This window comes from Hetaerina americana, unplaced genomic scaffold (assembly GCF_022747635.1).
Source record: "Hetaerina americana unplaced genomic scaffold, ioHetAmer1.1.p SCAF_11, whole genome shotgun sequence".
Classification (NCBI taxonomy): domain Eukaryota; kingdom Metazoa; phylum Arthropoda; class Insecta; order Odonata; family Calopterygidae; genus Hetaerina; species Hetaerina americana.
The window spans coordinates 26,228,190-26,246,708 of record NW_027286181.1 but is presented as its reverse complement, the minus strand read 5'-3'; the positions used below and the strand labels follow the sequence as shown (position 1 = coordinate 26,246,708).

The window sequence follows — 18,519 nt, the reverse complement described above, 5'->3', positions numbered from 1 at the left end:
CAACAGTGATTGAATACGAAAATGAAATATGCTGCCGTCAAATACTCGTGGACTCCATTTGTCTGTCGAGGGCGTAGTCGCATCGGAGAGTCAGGGTGGGGAGGGGATGCGTTATCAAATCCCTGTCGGCTCGGTATCATTTGGAAATTTGCGTGACCGACTATTTGCCGTCCTCGGCCGGAGTGGAAGGCGGGAGGGCGATTCTCAGTATGATGAGCCTCAAACCCGCACGGTGAACGCGCGGAGTCTAGGGCGTGTTTCAATTTATTCAGATTGAGTTAGGTCCGACTTCATTGAGATAATTGAATGCAATTATAATATATACTGTTGTTTTCTATTAATATTAAGTGCCACAGCATATTTTTAACATTCTATCACCCCTTTATTCTGTATATTAATTGAAAATTTATTTATATTTTGCTTTAAAAATTTCTCTTTTATCTATCTCTAACTATGTTGGTCGTTCTCCGTTGACAAGGCTTTTGAGTTCCCATATATATTTTCTTGCAAATTATAATGGCTGTCATATTTCTTACCTGTAGTTATACTACTCCTTTCTGATCGAGGTTCGTACCTTTTTCTTACCAGGCCTAACATTATCAAGCCAAACATTATTAAATTGTTTCCGCGTTAAGTTATTGAAGTCCTAATTTGGACTGAGAATAAATTATTGAGTTGATTGTATTAGGGAAACGGCTCGTGAATATCAGTTTGCTGAGATTTTAACCAGAGCTTGTGACCATGTACTATAATTTTGGTGGTGTATCTTTCAGATCAGCTCGTCTTGGCGTTTAAATGATTTATTTTGTAAGGAGGTTGGGTCGTGACAACACGAGTCAATCTGTCCCCATTGTTCATGTATTGATTTAGAATAATGAAATAATTTGTCGTCCTTTCATTCGTATTTCGTAAACAGATATGATGTGAATATAATGATTTTAAGCACTATGAACTTCCAATTACTTTATGAAATGTGCTCTAAAATGTATTGTGTAGTGATTCTGAGGCGCCAATTTAGGAAACTATGCGATTTAAGCTGTTCTCTCCGTAAAAGTGATTAAAACAATTTAGTTAAAAACGGGTTAGTTCTGCTATGTCAACGGTATTGCAACTGTTTCATGATTTCCCAGATAATGTAAGCTTGTGAGAACCTCCCATATATTTCGAAATCATTGATCCATAATAATTCATAATAATATATAATAATAAATATGTAATAATAATTATATAATAATAATTATATAATAATAAATATATAATAATAACTATATAATAATAATAAATATATAATAATATTAAATAAATAAAATAATTTAAGTGGTGGTAGTTCTCCACTGCCATTAGAGCCTGTACACGTACAAAATCTTTCGTTTTCGATGTCAATTTAGGTAGTACGAAACTAGTACGAAAGGAATGTTTTATGATCATCTTCGTTAAAAATAAATTATCACTACAAATACAGAAAATGTTAACAAAATAACATGTACTTAGCATCTCGATGCAACCTCATTAGTTGGACCTTGGTTTTATTTTCGAGTGCTGCAATGAAAGCCTGAAACCTGTTGTTAGCCGCGCAGATTGTGGAACATGACAGGTTATTACTGTAAATGAAACAGAATTCACGGAAACCCCTTGCGTGGTTGTTCCTCGACTGTCCATTGGTCTTAATTAAATACCTTGTACATATTTCAAAAAGGTTATTCCTCTCTCTCTCTCGCGTGTCAGCCGTGTGCTGTCGGCAATCTACCAAATCCGTGGCATTAATAAAGGCTTTCTTTGGGGCCCGAAGCCCCCCTTCCGCCCCCTTGGCGAGGACTACCGAACACCTGCTGCCCTCGGGCCGACTGACATACGTTCAGGAGGGTGATTTCAAGTTTGAATTATGCACGAGTCCACCACGTATGGTGCATTTATTCCCAAATGCTTCTCGTCTAAACTCCGATTACTTAATGTGAAAGAATGCCTTCCACCCAGCTAAAATATTACCCGTTTTCCAAACCAAGGTGAGGTAATACTTTTGATGGAAAATAGTTCATTTGCACGAGCGTGTTGTGGTTACTCCTCCATTTCTGGAGCATAAACGTATATATAAACGCGGTTAATATTTGCATGTTCCCTCTCTCCTGCGTTGCGTGATTTTCTCCCGTTACGAGCGGATTATTTGACAATTTCATATATCGTGCTAATCGCGAAGTTTTCTGTAATGAGAAAATGTAAAATGGCAGTTACAAGGTTAAAAATTATGTATCCGGCATGAATGATGATTGTGATCATTCATAGCCGATGATATGCACATCTCTCTCATATCTCTCTTTACTATCCTCTTTTTATTTGACCAAATCAGGCCTCTTTTGATTTAACAAATGTAAAACAGTTTTTTTCGCTTTGGGAAATAATTTCACTGTTTGTTCCAAAAAAAATTAGGCCACGCTACACCAAGGCGTACAAGTCGCTTCCTCCCGTCGACTTGATGCATGGCCCGGTGAGCCACGGGACGCAATGGGTTCGGTAATGGGAGTCCCGTTAGGGAATACGGGTACAAACGTATGAGCTGCTCTCCGTCGAGGTACTTACGGCGGGCCGGGAGCATCAAGGCGCGCGAATGAGAGTTGAACGTTCCCCTCGGAAGGCATGGGGGGGGCGTTCATGGGGGCCGCCACCGCCAGAGCCACCACCCCCGGTCACTCCACCACCGCCGGGGGGGAGGGGGTGGTCTGAAAGGGCGGGCAGGTGGGGTGGATGTGGGGGGCGGCGCGGTTTTGATTGCCTGCCTCCTTATGGACGTGCGCCCGTGAGACCAATGGAAGACCTTTCAAGGAGGGTGGTGGCGTGGGTCTTGCTCCGTCGCCGTCCCCTTTCCATCACTTTCCCTCCCCGTGAGAGAGAGTGAAGGAGGGAGGACGGTGGGGGCGGGGGAGGGCGGAACCCCATAGTTCTCCGCTTCCCCATCGCCCCCCTATCCCTCTCGTCATGTTTACCACTCTCCCTCGCCGCAAACCTCTGGGTCTCCCCGTTCCTCTCGCTCTGTCGTCCCCCCGCCAGATTCAAGGGAATGGATGAGGGCGTCGTCCTTCCGTACGAAGAGAGAAGCTCTCGTTGTGCAGTGTCCCGTTTTTGACGCAGAACATGTTACATTGCGGTGCGAGTTGAGGGAAGGGAATGTCACTTAGGCGCCAGCGGCATCATACGTTGATGTGGGCAACGTTAGTTCGCCGTCCTCCGCGTTTTATTCATGTAAAAGTGCGAACGGGACGTCGTTCGAAAATTATGGACTATGTCTTCAATAATATATATATATATATATATATATATATATATATATATATATATATATGTGTGTGTGTGTGTGTGTGTGTGTGTGTGTGTGTGTGTGTGTGTGTGTATATATGTGTGTGTGTATATATGTGTGTGTGTGTGTATATGTATGTGTGTATGTATATATATATAAATATGTATATGTGTGTATGTATATATATATAAATATATATATATGTGTGTGTGTGTGTATATATATATATATATTTTATTATAAGGTAATCTACCGGTTAAGGTAGGTTTTTTGATGGGCACAACTATCAAATAAATAAATATATATATAATATTTTTATTTATTCATTTGATATTTTTGTCCATATATATACACACACATACATTATATATATATATATATATATATATATATATATATATATATATATATATATATACTCATATATACAGATACATATCTAAGGAAAAGGGATAGGAACACGTATAAAGGACGAACACAATAGAGGTGGGGAAGGCGGAATCGAACGGATCACAAGAGTAAAAATTTTTACTCTTGTGATCCGTTCGATTCCGCCTTCCCCACCTCTATTGTGTTCGTCCTTTATACGTGTTCCTATCCCTTTTCCTTAGATATGTTTCTGTATATATGAGTATTTATTCGCCGTTTGGCGGGATTTCGTGTTTGAATGTGTATTTGGCCAATGTGGCTCATCTCTTTCTTCTGGCTATGCGTGCCACGAAACGCACTGTTCTTTTCCTGTATGATGTTGCATGAATTCTAACCACTGTCCTTTCCTCTTGCGTAATGTCTATTTCTCCTTTGGTGGGTGAAACAGCCCCCTGACGCCATCTCTTGGCTAAAGAATCGGGGCGCTTGGCGACATATAAGACCCACGGATCTCAGGGTAAATTACATATCCTCGATAGCTCAAGTGGTTAAGAGCATCCGCCCGGCAAGTGGAAAGATCCGGTGTTCGAGTCCCGGTTGAGGAGATATTTTTACTCTTGTGATCCGTTCGATTCCGCCTTCCCCACCTCTATTGTGTTCGTCCTTTATACGTGTTCCTATCCCTTTTCCTTAGATATGTTTCTGTATATATGAGTATTTATTCGCCGTTTGGCGGGATTTCGTGTTTGAATGTATATATATATATATATATATATATATATATATATATATATATATATATATATATATTTTAGGTAAGGTAATCTACCGTTTAAGGTAGGTTTTTTGATGGACACAACTACCAAACAAATATTTTGTGACTACTAACAAAACACAACCCTAAATTCTACTCTACACCAGGTCCCTCTTCATCTCTGAGTACTTTCTTCCTCCCTTCATCCCGTCCAACATCCCTATCCTGTACCTTCCCTTTCCTCTTTTGCCCAACATTCTACCCTCTATCACAGTCTTCAACATCCCACTGCCGGTCAACACCCCCTTGATCCACTTTTCCTGCCTCCATAGGATTGCTCCCAACAAACCCCTCTCTTCGCCCACCATACCAAGTACTTCCTCATTTGTTTTCTTCTCTGTCCATTTCACCTTCTCCATTCTTCTCCACACCCACATTTCAAAAGCCTCCAATCTACTTCTATCCTCCTGCTTCAATGACCACGTTTCCGCACCGTACATAGCTACGCTCCATATCAAAGTTTTTACGAGTATTTTCTTAACAACCTTACTCAACGTCCCCGTCATCAACTCCCTCCTCCTTGTGAAAGCTTCTTTGCCTAGCGCAATCCTTCTCCTTACGTCCCTAATACTTTGACCGTGTTGGTCCAAAACACTACCGAGATACGTAAACTGTTCTACCTGCTCTAGTTTTTTCCCTCCTATTTTAATGTAAAGCTTAGCCTTTTTCTTTCTAGAAAATCGCATAACCTTTGTTTTATTAATATTGATTCTCATCCCATACCCTTCGCACTGAATGTCCAATTCACTCAGCAATGCTTGCAGCCCCTTGGCTGACTGACAAACTAAAGCTTGGTCATCAGCAAACCTAACTGATTTTACGAATTCCCCACCCACTTTCATTCCTACCTCGAGTTCTTCCCATGCCTCTTTGATCATTTCCTCTGCATACAGGTTGAACAGCAACGATGATAATGGGCAACCCTGCCTTACATCCCTTCCTAGCACTGCCCATCCTGTCTCCCCGTTTCCCACCCGCACCTGAGCAGTCTGAGACATGTACAGGTTGCGGATTAGCCTCCTTTCCCTCCAATCTATTCCTATTTTCTGCAATATACTCATTAGTTTTTCCCAATTCACTCTATCAAGCGCTTTTTCGAAATCTACGAAACAGGCAAATACCTCCTGGTTGTGTTCTATATTCCTCTCGATTAATAATCTCATTATTGCAGTGGCTCTCCCCTTCCTAAACCCAAACTGATCATCCCCTAAGTAATCATTTGCCCTACTCTCTATTCTTTTGTTTATGATCCTGAGAACAACTTTAGCTGCGTGGGATATCAAACTAATTGTCCTATAGTCCTCACATGACGTGGCCTTTACCTTTTTCGGAATAGGAACTAAAACTGATCTCACAAAGTCTTCCGGCCAGATTCCCTCCTCATAAATACTACGGATCAGCCCGTATAGCCTCTTCCTCCCACTTTTTCCTAAGCATTTTAAAAGTTCCACGGGAATGTTATCTACCCCCACGGCCTTATTTAGTTTCATCTCCCTTAATGCCCTTTCTATCTCATTGTCTAGTATGACTGGACCTAAGCTGTCTTCCTCTACGTCATTTTCTTTTTCAATGTCTAATTTTGTTGGTCTGAGTTCTTTACAGTTCTTCTATATACTCCTTCCATCTCTCTTGGATCTTTCCTGCGTCAACTATTACCTTACCCGCCTTATCTCTAACTGTTAGCATACCTCTTCCTTTCTTACTTCCCGATAACGATTTAACTTTGCTGTACAGCGCACCGATTTCACCCTTCCTCTGCAGACTTTCCATATCCTCGCACTGCGTCTTCCACCATGCTTCTTTTGCTTTATTTGTTGCCCGCCTCAATTTATTTATTCAATTCTTTGTACTTCATTTTGCCTAATTCTGTATTTATATTCTTCCATTTTCGCCGCTCATCCATCTTTGTAATCATCTCATCCGTGATCCATGGTTTCCTAGTCCTTTTAGCGTTAACGGTTCCAATAGTGTCTTTTGCGGCTTTAGACAACCCTTCCTTGATCATTTCCCATTTTTCTTCGATAGTACTAAGCCCTTTACCATCCTCCATGATTTTCTCTACCGCCTGTTTGTATTCCTTCCTTTTCAACCCATTTAATGCTTCTACATTCCATTTTCTAACTCGCCGCCCCTGCCTTATCTTTTTGAAACGTACGCTACATTTCATAACAACTAAATTGTGGTCTGAGTCCGCATCCGCTCCCGGGAAGCTGTGGGAATTTATCACAATGTTCCTAAACCTGTGTCTAACCAGGATATAATCTAGCTGATATCTTCCTGAGTCACCTGGCATTTTCCATGTATACCTGTGTCTTTTGTGGTGTCTAAACCAAGTGTTGGTGATGACTAACCCCTGTCTCCTGCAGAACTCAACTGCTTTCTCCCCGCGGTCATTCCTCGTGCCTAAACCGTAGTCCCCCACCTCATCACCATCCCTCCCTTCGCCTACCGTCGCATTCCAATCCCCCATCACTATCAAATGTTTCCCTGTAGGAACACACGTGATCATGTCCTCTAACTGATCGTATATCCTCTCGACCTCTTCTTCCTTATGGTTGCTCGGTGGCATGTATACCTGAATAATAACTAAGTTATATATATATATATATATATATATATATACTTACACAAGTATATAATAATAATAATATATATATATATATATATGTTTACTTCTATATCTTCAGAGGAAGACGGATTGTTTCCGTCGAAATATCAAGAAATAACGTGTGAGTGTTCTTCTTTTTTTGTGTTTCTATATTGTGTGCTACTGTGTATTGTACTATATATATATATATATATATATATATATATGTATATATATGTGTATATATATGTGTATATATATAATGGACTGACACAATATAACACAAATAGAAAAGAATAGACACATTTAAAAGAACACTCACACGGTAAATTTTTCGAGCTTTCGGCCCTCTCAGAGTCCTTCTTCAAGTGAGACTGCTATATATATATATATATATATATATATATATATATATATATATATATATATATATATATATATATATATATATATATATACATACATACTGCTATATATATATTATTTTCTTTTGCTTTCTTACGCCCTGTAGTGAATTCCCTTTTTCGTTCTCCGCACCCTCCGAACATTTGGTTCTTTTTTTGTCTCTATCCCCATGCCCTTTATTCCTATGCGCGCGTGTGTGGATACGCAATGAAATGACGAACATGCCCAAATTTGGAATAATTCGCACTCGAACCTCACTTCTCCGTAGTTACGACTTGAGGGTATTTCGGAGGATTTCCCCTTTGCGAACCTCTAATAACTCTAAAACTTAATCTCCAATGGCCCCCTTATAAGTTCGGCCTGTGGTGCCTGTACGGAATCACCGTTCGCCCCCAACGTGTGTTGCCTCCACTTCGTGTGATTCTTCACGCGTCTCCCTCACCTTTCCCGCTCCCTCTTCCGAACTGGTCCATTACTTGTGTCGTGATAAACCCTCGTTCCCTGCCCTTCCTCCCAATTTCCAACTTCCCATTTGAGGGAAAGTGAGCTTAAGGGCGTTCCTCCGTCTTCGCATGCTTCTCCCCGTCCCCGCCTCCCTCCCCATCCGAATAACCCCCCCTTCCCCAACTCTCCCCCGTCCGTCTTTCCTAGCCGCATGATAAACCTCCCTTTTTCTCTCCCGACTCCCCAACAATCCCTCGTCCCATTCCGAAGATCCTTCGTTTCTTTGTTCACCGAGCGGCGGTTTATGCTCTGCGCTCGTTCCTCCGACCCTCAAAAGAATGCTTTTCGTGTTCCCTCCTTCACGCCCCTCGATTCCCCACCTCTCCTCCATCTCTCCCCCGGGCCTCTTGCCAAATAATTTTTTCTCCTGTTCCAAAATGGTATTTTTCTTTCATCCCCCCCCCTCCCTTTCTACGTCCCCTATGCATATTTCCGAGTCAGTACTTCATTTCTCTCGCCGTGCCGCATTCAAAGTGGATGATTATGCTAACGGAATGCGAGGAAAAGTATGTAAATGCGTCCTCGTAATATACGAGTCGGAAAGAAGTTGCCGCTTCTTAGTTTTAATTGTTCTCGGGATGGGATTTTGGGTGAGGGGGGGGGGGGAGGATGGGAAATATTTTTGTGGCGAGACCGTGCAAATGTTTTTGTTCCTCATCGCGGTCGGACTTCATGAAATGATAATGCGTCGATACGCATTATCCTCTTTAATTTGCATTCGCGGAATTTCAAGATAAAATTAGGCGAAAAATACGGTCCATGAGCTTAAAATCAATGGGGAAATGTTTTGTTGGAGCCTCAGCATGACTTTGTGTTTACTCTTTCAATTAATTACCATCGTCGAGAGCAGTCTGACATATTTCCGTATTCTTAAGGCAGAGTAACTTTCGTAGATCTCAGGTAACCCAGAGCATTCAGTTCATAGCATATGGCAATAATTTGTAAGCGAATAGGTCCCAGGACGGAAGTTTAAATTATGTACTTTCATTCCGAGTACAGCGGTAAATCCGAAATGATGATGGTTGCGAACAATATTTTTATTAGATACCTTAGTATTTTCTTAAAATATCGCTTTTTAAGTTGTTAATTTCATGGCTTTGAAGATACGTTTTACGCCGGAGGAATCCAGCTATAGGGTACTTTTTGGTGGCTGGGGCGCTTTATTTCCTCGAGAAATAAATTACGAGATCCCTGTGAAGCTAGCGGGTAGAGCACTCCAATATACGCCCTCCACAAGGAACTCCGCCACGCGTCGGCGCTTTTACCGGACGAAAAAGTCTCCCCCGCAGCGTTCGTCGTATTTCCATTCGCGCGGCATAAGCTTTCCCACGTTGAGAAAGTTGCTTTCGGTAGTCCGCCAGACGATAAATCCCCCGCAGGGCTGCACATAAAGGTTTTGCGGCAAATGTGGGTGGTCTCAGAAGGGTATGAAGGGCGTGGAGGACGAGGGGTATATTGTATATGTTTGTGTGTGTTCCTTCTTTCCTCTCGTTTCTTTTTACTCTCTGTTCCTCTTTCTCTCTCTTTCCCAATACACTTCCACCCCAAATCTCTCCACTCTTCTTTCTTCATCTCTCTTCTCCGTTCTCTAAGGTCCTGGATCCTCCTCTCCCCCGGATGACACACGGTATTTGGTTTTACGCCAGTCGGTCTTGTTTCTCCCTCGGCCCCAACTCCCAATCATGCCTCCCACCTCTGCTCTGACCCCTTCACCCCGTTCCCGCGTTCGCTTCTACCTCTCCTTCTCCCTCTCTCTCTTTCGCCCTTCTTCAAACCATTTCCGTGTGTTTCCCGGCCGTTAAGCCGTGCAGTGTTTCGGTGGTCGCCGGTCGGCTCTTGTCCTGCGGTCGTGTTCTCGTCCCTTTGGGCGTGACACACATCCCCGCACCATTCCGCTGGAAGCACGCTAGATTATTTCGGGTAAATTCCCAGTATCCTCGTCGTTTGATGCGCCCCTTGGTGTGTTTGCTTTGGCGTAACATGTTGGGCCTTTTCGTTTTGCCCTTAGCGGAATCTAGCATGTTGAATAAAAGGAAACTGCAGGGATTTCTGTTCCATTTGCCTGTACTGTCTCCCGCGTTCGCAACGCCTCTCTACTCGAGGATTTCTAGGTTTCTTCATGTGAATTTTTTCTGAAGAATTTTTATGTTTCCGAAGTACGACGAAGTTTTGGAATGATTCATATGTCACCGAGGGAATTTTATTGTTAGAATTTGGCTTATGAGTCCTCATGACTTTTCTTTAGTTCTTTTAGCATCTGTCGAACTTTGGCCATGGACTTAATTGCATTTCCAGATTCAATTGAAAAAAATGAAATCATTTGGGCTCGTAGTTTCTTGGAGAAATATCTGGGTGCAATTATGAATATATTTCGGAGAGATTGCAACGATTGGGTTCACATTAATCTTAGATCTGCAAAAACGCTTGTCCTTAAGCTCCTATCAGTTAGCCTTCTTTCGTAAATTCCACAGACATGTCAAACTTAATTTATCTACGCGCGGTTATGACATCATTAATGGCAGGAAAGATTATTTTAATCAAGTTCTTCAGTCTAAGTTCAGTCTCTAAACTTTCAACCCGAATTTTGCGACCTCAGAAATATTTTATCGTTTGTTAATGGCGGTAGTTTACTTGTTAGCCGGTTAATGCATAGAAATTTCTTGTGCTTCCCTGGCGGATGGCATTTATGAAATCTTTTCGAGTGTTCCACCGGCATTGGTCCTCCATCTCCCCCGACATTTCGATACTTGCCCATCGTCTTCAGGGCCACGTCGTCTCCCCATACCTACTCCCTAGCTAGGCTTGTGAAGAAATGTTACGAAAATAAATTTAACAGAGGAAATTTGGTGAGGATTCTTCCAAGTGCGGAGGAAGAAGGTGAGACTAAGGCCAGGATAGATTTATTAAGATACAGGAAATTCGATTTAACTCAAGACAGAGGAGAAATTATGAAGGTTCTTCATCGGTAGATAATATTGTTCGAATGAAATAAGGAAGATAAACTTCTGCGCCAATAGATTCGGGGACTCTTTCATCCCTCGTACAATTCGCTATCACAGCAAAAACAAAGTTAAACAACGAAAAAACTGCGGACGTCTAACCTCGAACAGTTATGTATTTAGCTAGTGAAGGTTGGTGGTATAATACCCCATGCCACACACTTCGTGGACTGTTATTAAGGTACGGCATGGATGCAGATGAAGACTTCATCGCAAGGAGCTATGAATGAATGAAGAGATCGGCGGGTAATGGGAGAGCTTGGAGAGCTGCCGCAAACCAATACTCGGTTTGATAATACCCCCCAATTGTGATGTAGAACTCGACAATAGACAGCTCAGCTGTTGTCTGGGAAACGGAGTCCCCCCCAACCCTCCCTACCCGTCGTAATTCTCTGTGCGTTCTTCCTTCCCCATTTGCGATTCTAAGTCGCTTTGAATCGAGCCCTTCCAATCCGAGAGGGGCCAATCCAACCCTGGCCCAATTAACTCGCGCCAAATGGAGTGCACAGGAGCGCGATGCGTGCACCGCGCCCTTTTGTTAGGGCGGAATTCGTTGGGGATTTCGTGGCTCGGAAAAATTCTTTTAATGAAACCCCTTTCCCCACTTACTTCGGTATTCTTTAGTGCGCCACCGTCTGCCGGTATCATTGGAAGCCGCTCAATTCGATGGATCCGCATTCCGGAAATACTTAATATATTTTCGTTAATCGTCCATTAGCATTTTGGCACTTGCAGCGCGATGGAGAGATCAGACCTCCTTGCCCTTAAAGTGATATTGAAATTCCCTCATTACGTCAAAGACTCTTTCTCCATGCGATACACTTTTTCAGGAGTTTTAAACTTAAGGCCCATCATCAAATTTTCCGGCCGCCGTTCGACTTGCTACTGCTTATGCTCTTTTACTTTCTGTAACAGGTGAGCTTCTGAAGATGTAATTTTAATAAGGATATTAAAGTAGGGTTTTGTGTTGAGTATAGTAGATTTGATGCTTAAGGTCCTTTGCGGGTTAGGTAATTGAATTTTAATTGGGCGTTTGAAGTGTTATGTTTTGATATGTTGATTTTTGCCCTCCAGTTTTAGCGTTTAACTTAGCCTTCCCCATTGTTGAAAACCTCCTGACTCTTTGTTTTGTGGAAACTTATTGAATGCCTGGATAATTTTGCCGAATAGATAAAATTTTCCAATGGTGTTGAGCGTATAAGATATTGACGACTTGATTTAAATTTGATTTTAGTTTAGAGGTAGGCAGTCGCCTTCGGGTACTGACAGCATTGTACGGTGCAAATATCAATTTATGCCTTAGGGAACCCCATTTTAAAAATCTAAGCAATGTGATTTTTAAGGATCTTTCTTCCCTCTCCGTGAATGTAGTACTGAACACTTCACGTGAATTTATTCGATGTGGGGATCGAATTTTTGTGCACTGCCTAATGGACTTGCATCCTACCCCTACTTCCCGGGTTCGAATCCCGGCGGTGGCAAGATTTTTCTGAAGTTTCCCGGTCCCTGTTTGAGGAGGTAATTGGAGAGGACTTCTACTATGGTCCGTCGGATGGGACGTTAACCTGAGGACTAGGTTTGCCAAATCCGGGTTTCGCTCAACCCTTCCTCCGCTCCCTGAGCATCTATCACGACCGAAATACCCACCTATCCGTGAAGACGCAAATGTCCTTAAGTGTCCGTCGCCTCCCCGGATAAATAATAGTTCCTTGGATGTCATATCTACCTTCCCATATCAGGATCATCCTTTGGATTGATCACTGTGGTAGTGTATATTTATTAAATCGAGTTATTGTGACCACACGATACCCACCTTGGTACTCCTTTTTAAGTTATGGCCGTGAATACAAATCTATGCTCCCTCTTTAAATAAGACTGTAATTAACGTCTTGGTAATCCAAGTTCGTACGCGAAGTCGACTCATCGAATAAAAGAGATTAATTCCTTAATAAGGGCATAGATTCATAGCAATAAAATTAGTTGCGAATTATGCCAAAGTCTACGTTCCATCAGCCGAGTATGTTGAACGAACTGGAACTTAATTTTTTGTAGATGTTTATCCCTGTCTTTGAGGGATTAGTTTATTGAGGGACGATCTCTTCCTGTCAATATTTCAAGCAAGATTGGATTTTATCGCTGAAACCCTCTTATTACATTTGTTCCCGGAAATAGAAATGGTGCGTGATGAATCAGGCTCGTATATCTTCAAATTAGCAGTTTCTCCCACGGGATTGTGGGATTTGTGAATTACATGAATTGGCAGTGCAAATTGGCGGGCTGTATAGGAAGAGGATAAAGTAGAGAGGAAGAAAAATAGGATGTCACTGCCACGACAGACGCAGAATACCGGTAAAGTAGCAATGTTGTTCTTAATTTATTTTCATGGGTGAAATTCGATAATAGCTGTCTGCTTTCGACGTTTGTAAAGGTGGTAAGCTGTATAAGAGCAAGTGCCTTAAACTGTCGTTAATTTGCCATAAATGCTTACTTGGTGTTTGATTACAATTCCTTGCGATGCAGCAGCATGAAGGTGAAACGGTTTGAAGATTTTCAATTTAACCGTCCGGATTCTTTTAAGTTGCTGTTGCCGTAGCTCAGAAGACTGGATCGTGGCAATCTACAGAGCAAAGACAAATTTTATTGTTAGTTAAAAAGTTTAGTCATCTCTTTCGTATGATGAAGCTACTTCAAGATTGTACCTATGAAATTATAACTTAATGAAATGGTGATGCAGCATGTTGTGTCGCCTGACCGGAATTTTTGTTTGGAATTTCGTCTTTTTGCCTTACACTTTAATCCCTTTGTCGTCTCAGGCGGTCATCTTTCATCCTATCCCTCGATTTACATTCAAGGGATATCAGGCCGGAAAGAATGAAGACGGCCCTGCTTCCATCGGCTTCATTCTAATGCAAACAGAGTGAAATGAGACTTCCTCCCCGCTCTCTCACCAGTTCACGGTTTCATTCTTCTCATTTATTTAAACTCCGGCAACCGTCGACAACGAGGAATTACTCCTCTCCATTTCGCCGCGCATATATTTTCTTCCCGTCAGTCCGCGCGGAATTATATAATGAAATTCAATTCCCATGCATAATTATCACCGCACCGCGGGTCGTATCCCCAGGTCCCGGAAATGTGAGCGCGGCTTTGGCGATCGACCGCGGAGGCATGCGCATTTGCCTCTTCATAGCCTTTTAATTGCTCCGTTCGCGTAAATGTTTTCGCGCGGTTCACCTTTTCAGTCGGCCTCGAATATGCAAACGTCCTATCGGGAATAGGGAGAATTATTTACCGTAGTTGTCGAGGAGTTTATTCATTGTGGTGGGAAGTGCCCCGTCCTTCGCAGTGGTCGTTTTTTTTACGCTGCCGGAACGGGGGGGTGTGGCCAACACGTAATTTGTACTTCGCCCCCGGGCCTAGAAGAAATTGTGCGAATTAATTCCCTCCTCATTCACGCTCAATTTTCAAAAATATCCATTTTTTTCTCAATTGGATGTGGCCATTTTGAATATCTCCAGCGGAGCATGTGTCATTAAGCGGTAAATATATGTCCATTGATTATGCGAGCCTGAATGCTGTGTTTTTTCTTGATAAGGTACCGATTTTGATTGATGTACCACTCACAGAACGAATGCCTCCCGTTCAATTAGTTAAAAATTTCACCTTGGGTTTACTATATTGATCCTCGGCACGTAGATATTTGGATTCAAGTATTTGTTATTTTTTTATGATTAGTCACTTAGAGAATATGCAAAACAAAGCGTCAGTAATTAAACATATTATGAATTTTTGTGATATTTCTGTGATACCGTTCATTATGATGCCTTTCGCATGATTTCGCATACTAATCATCGTGTGAGTAAGAATTGTGCGTAATATTTGTGCGATCCGCGTACAAAAAAATATTTTTTTGTTTGCAATACAAAGTTAGCAAGTACAATCTATGCATGGAGAAATTTCTTCGTCATAATCATGAATGTGCCTTAAATAAATCGACTCTCTTGGTACAAGTAAGACGAATAACTTTGTTAATCTGCATAGTTTTATTTCCGCACTATCGGTTTCGCCTGCCGAGGCACACATCTAGTTCTCGATATTTTCAAATCGAAAACTTTTAATTTGAGTTTTTCACCTGTTAAATGTTATTTATTTTTCTTACTTTCTGGGACATTAAGGATAGGATTACATTGTGGTGGACACTACTCAATTCACTCAAGGTTCTTCTGAGACATGTAATATTCCGCTTAAGTGATTGTCTATAGTGATACGGTCGGTGATCTCTACACTTTCCCGGTAAGCACTAACCTATTACAAGGAAGAAGCCGTAATTTAAAACGACTACTTAGTAGTTTCCATTACTTCAGTGAATAAGGCAGGGGCGCAGCAGCGCGTTACGCTGCACTGCGACATCATCGTGCGCAGTGCATTCGGCGGATTCCCGGGTAAGGATGGATCGAAGGAGGGGAAGAAGACGCAGGAGTTCGGTTGAAGGGTGAAAAGTATGGGGGCCGCGCATCACCTATCACTTGCATCCCAAGACTTGCTAAGCGAGTGCCATGCATGTCTTGGGATGGCGTAGGGATGCGTTGGGGAAGGGAGTGGTGTAAGAATGGAAATTTTCTTAGCGGAGGATATAGTAGGTTGCATCGAGACGTCAGGTAAATGTCATTTTGACCGAGTCTCCTGTACCTATGGTCCTATGATTATAGTGTGTTACCATGTTGTTTCTCGTAGAAATTGATAGCGAAAATCCATGCTCATGTGGCAGTGACAGGACTACCACCAGAAATATTGTGCATTAACGGTGTCATACAGGTATGGTAAATACACGTCATTCTCGCCAAAAACTGATATCATGCGCGCAATTGTGTAAGAGTGGTAAAAATGTTAATATGAAGTGACTGCCCGTTTTTGCTTATATGATATCGATTGAATTTTGTGAAGAAAATCATCCGAAATCACGTAGTTTCTTAAATTGATGTTTCATATGAAGTCCAAAATAAGTTGTAGAGGGCACGTTTCAACAATATATAAGAACTTAAAGTGTGTTTACAAATCGTAGAGACACACCACCCCTGTTTACGAACAAATATGAATGAGTGTTAAGTTAATTTCATCACTCGTCATTAATGAGTGAACAAGGGTTAAGCACATTAACCTGTTCAGTCACGGTCGAAGCTTCACAAGGAAGAAGAGCAATAAGGATAGGTGAGGGCAACGAGTTGTAACAGGGGACAAAGGAGTAGTGGCTAAGGTGCGGTTGGGAAACACGGTTGGGGAAGGATGAATGACAAAAGGGGACGCGAAGTATCATTGAATCCCAAAAATTCCTTTTGGGCGTAGGGAATTTTTCCGGAAAAATATAGTTTTTGAATAATTCTTGCGTTCGGTAAGGAAGAGACTGAATCGAAGCGCCATACAACAAGCAACACCCATGAGGCGTTTTTATTGTGCGCTGTAAAAAAATCAAATTTTATGAAAGTGTAGGAAAATTTCCGCAAAAATCGATTGCATATTTTTCAAAATGTGGCAAAAATCTCGTTGTTTTTCGGGAGAATTTCAATTGGAGCGGTAAGAATAAAACATCAATCTCTCCCAACGTATATAGCGGTAAGTCCACAAATTGCCTGACATCAAATCTAGGTGATCGGATTACGGAAAGATGGAAACGGGTTGGTAGGACGGCTTTAGAAGAGCATCTATGTTGCCGGATTCTGTAGGGTTGTACCAAATGTATTGTCACTGATTAGTGGTGAGATACGGGAGTTTGCAGTCTTCGCAAGGAGGCTGACGACTAGTGCATCGAGTAGGGAGGCAAAGGGGAGATTAGCCTTGATCTGACTGGGCTTCTTTAGGCGTTTAACAATAATGTTGAGATAAACATTTTTGAGTCCCTTAACTTAGGTCGTTGTTTCCTTATGCCGTTAACTCATTGTAACACATTTACGTAAAACAGCGTAAATCCAGATTCATCACACATCATTCATCTTTTTGAGAATAATTATGGTCGCTGCAAATGCGAGATGAATGGTGTGAGAACGAGAATATTTCACCCACAACCAGCCACTTCCAGTAGAGAAATGTAACCGTTGGTCACTTTTCATAACAAGTATTCTTTTTCTTTGTAAAATAAGTTGACAAATTTTTTACATAAATTTTAAACAATATTTCTGTTAAATAAACTGATGTGTTAACGTAAATTTAATTCTATATTGAGTTAATTTCAAAATATATCGGGTTTCTAACATAATTCAACTTTTAAAAAAGTATATTTAATACACTTAACTGATTAACTTTTGCATTCAATTTCCCCAGGTCTGGACATGATTTTTAAAAACGAGCATAGGTTTTGGAAGTTGTGCATGAGAATAGATGATCAGCGTAGATTATAGAAAGGCCATAGAATTAGCCGAACGAAAGCGAACCGGGCGGAAATGTTGTGTACTGGATAATAGAAGAGATGAAGTTAGAATGGGGGGAATTGGAAAGGGACAGAAAGGAAAGAGAGAGAGAAGTGAATACTGAAGCAGGTGGAAGACAGAGAGTGATAGTGTAAGCAGGGAAGTTGAGAGGTGGAGTGTGGGCACTTCCAGCAGTTGCCAATGGGTTATCAAGTATGTGATGATATAAAATACACTAGTTCTCTTCGATATTTCCATTGTTTGCCTGTACCTTAGAAGTTATGAGACTGCTTAGTTTTATAGATCTTGCTCTCGGCTACTGACTCGAGTGTTCGAATCCCGGTTGATTCCCGCGGATAACCGCACCCAGAGTTTCTAATACTTAGAAATTGGTGGAAAACCCAAGGTGGTGCCCCAAGGAAAGGAACTGCATCCTCTCCTAGCGTATATACGTGAATTTCATACGTCTCGTGGCTTAGTTTGGGGAGAATTTTACTCCCGCGTGCGTGGAATACATTTAGGGTCGATCACTGTTATGGTTCAATTCCTCTTTTTCCTAGTTTTCATGGAATTTGTAAAACCTGTCTCCGCACGGTATACATGCTCTTGCATTCTCGAATAAAAAGCTATCGGAGATGGCCTTACGCAACAATGAATGGGAGGAACCAATGAATTCTTCACTCTGTGATTAAGGAAGTCCAGTGATAAAAGATATGGCCGTTTTAAAAAATCTTTGTGGAATTGCGTGTAAAGTTTGAATGCTGTAACGTATATAAAAATATTCAAGACCTTTTCAGTCATGCAGAGGTGAAGAAAAATGCCTGAATGGTTTGGGATGATGAGCATGCCTCATGAGAAATTCGTCTGCTCGAGCTGTGCACTTGAAGCATTCTTGTCAACGGCTTCATCGGAATGGAATTCATGCATGGGAACGCGCTGTTTTCGAACCTTTCACCGCTCCCTAGCAGATTGTTCTAGGCCGGATTAAAACGGGATGGTCTAATAATCCTTTCCTTTCCCCAAGGGTATTAAACTTTCTCTTTCCTCGTGCGAATCCATAATTTTTCTCGCACTTTAAAGCGAATCCTTCTTTACGCAATATTTAAAATATTTTAAGAGCACGTCGGTAAAATTTTGTTCATCTAAGAACT

General features: G+C 41.6%; 1 protein-coding gene across 3 annotated transcripts in view; it reads left to right on the top strand.

Moving 5' to 3' along the window:
- The window catches only part of LOC139700975 (serine/threonine-protein phosphatase 2B catalytic subunit 2-like), a 779,444-nt gene that overhangs the window by 583,933 nt on the left and 176,992 nt on the right, over nt 1-18,519 (top strand). The gene's annotated exons all lie outside the window — the stretch shown is intronic.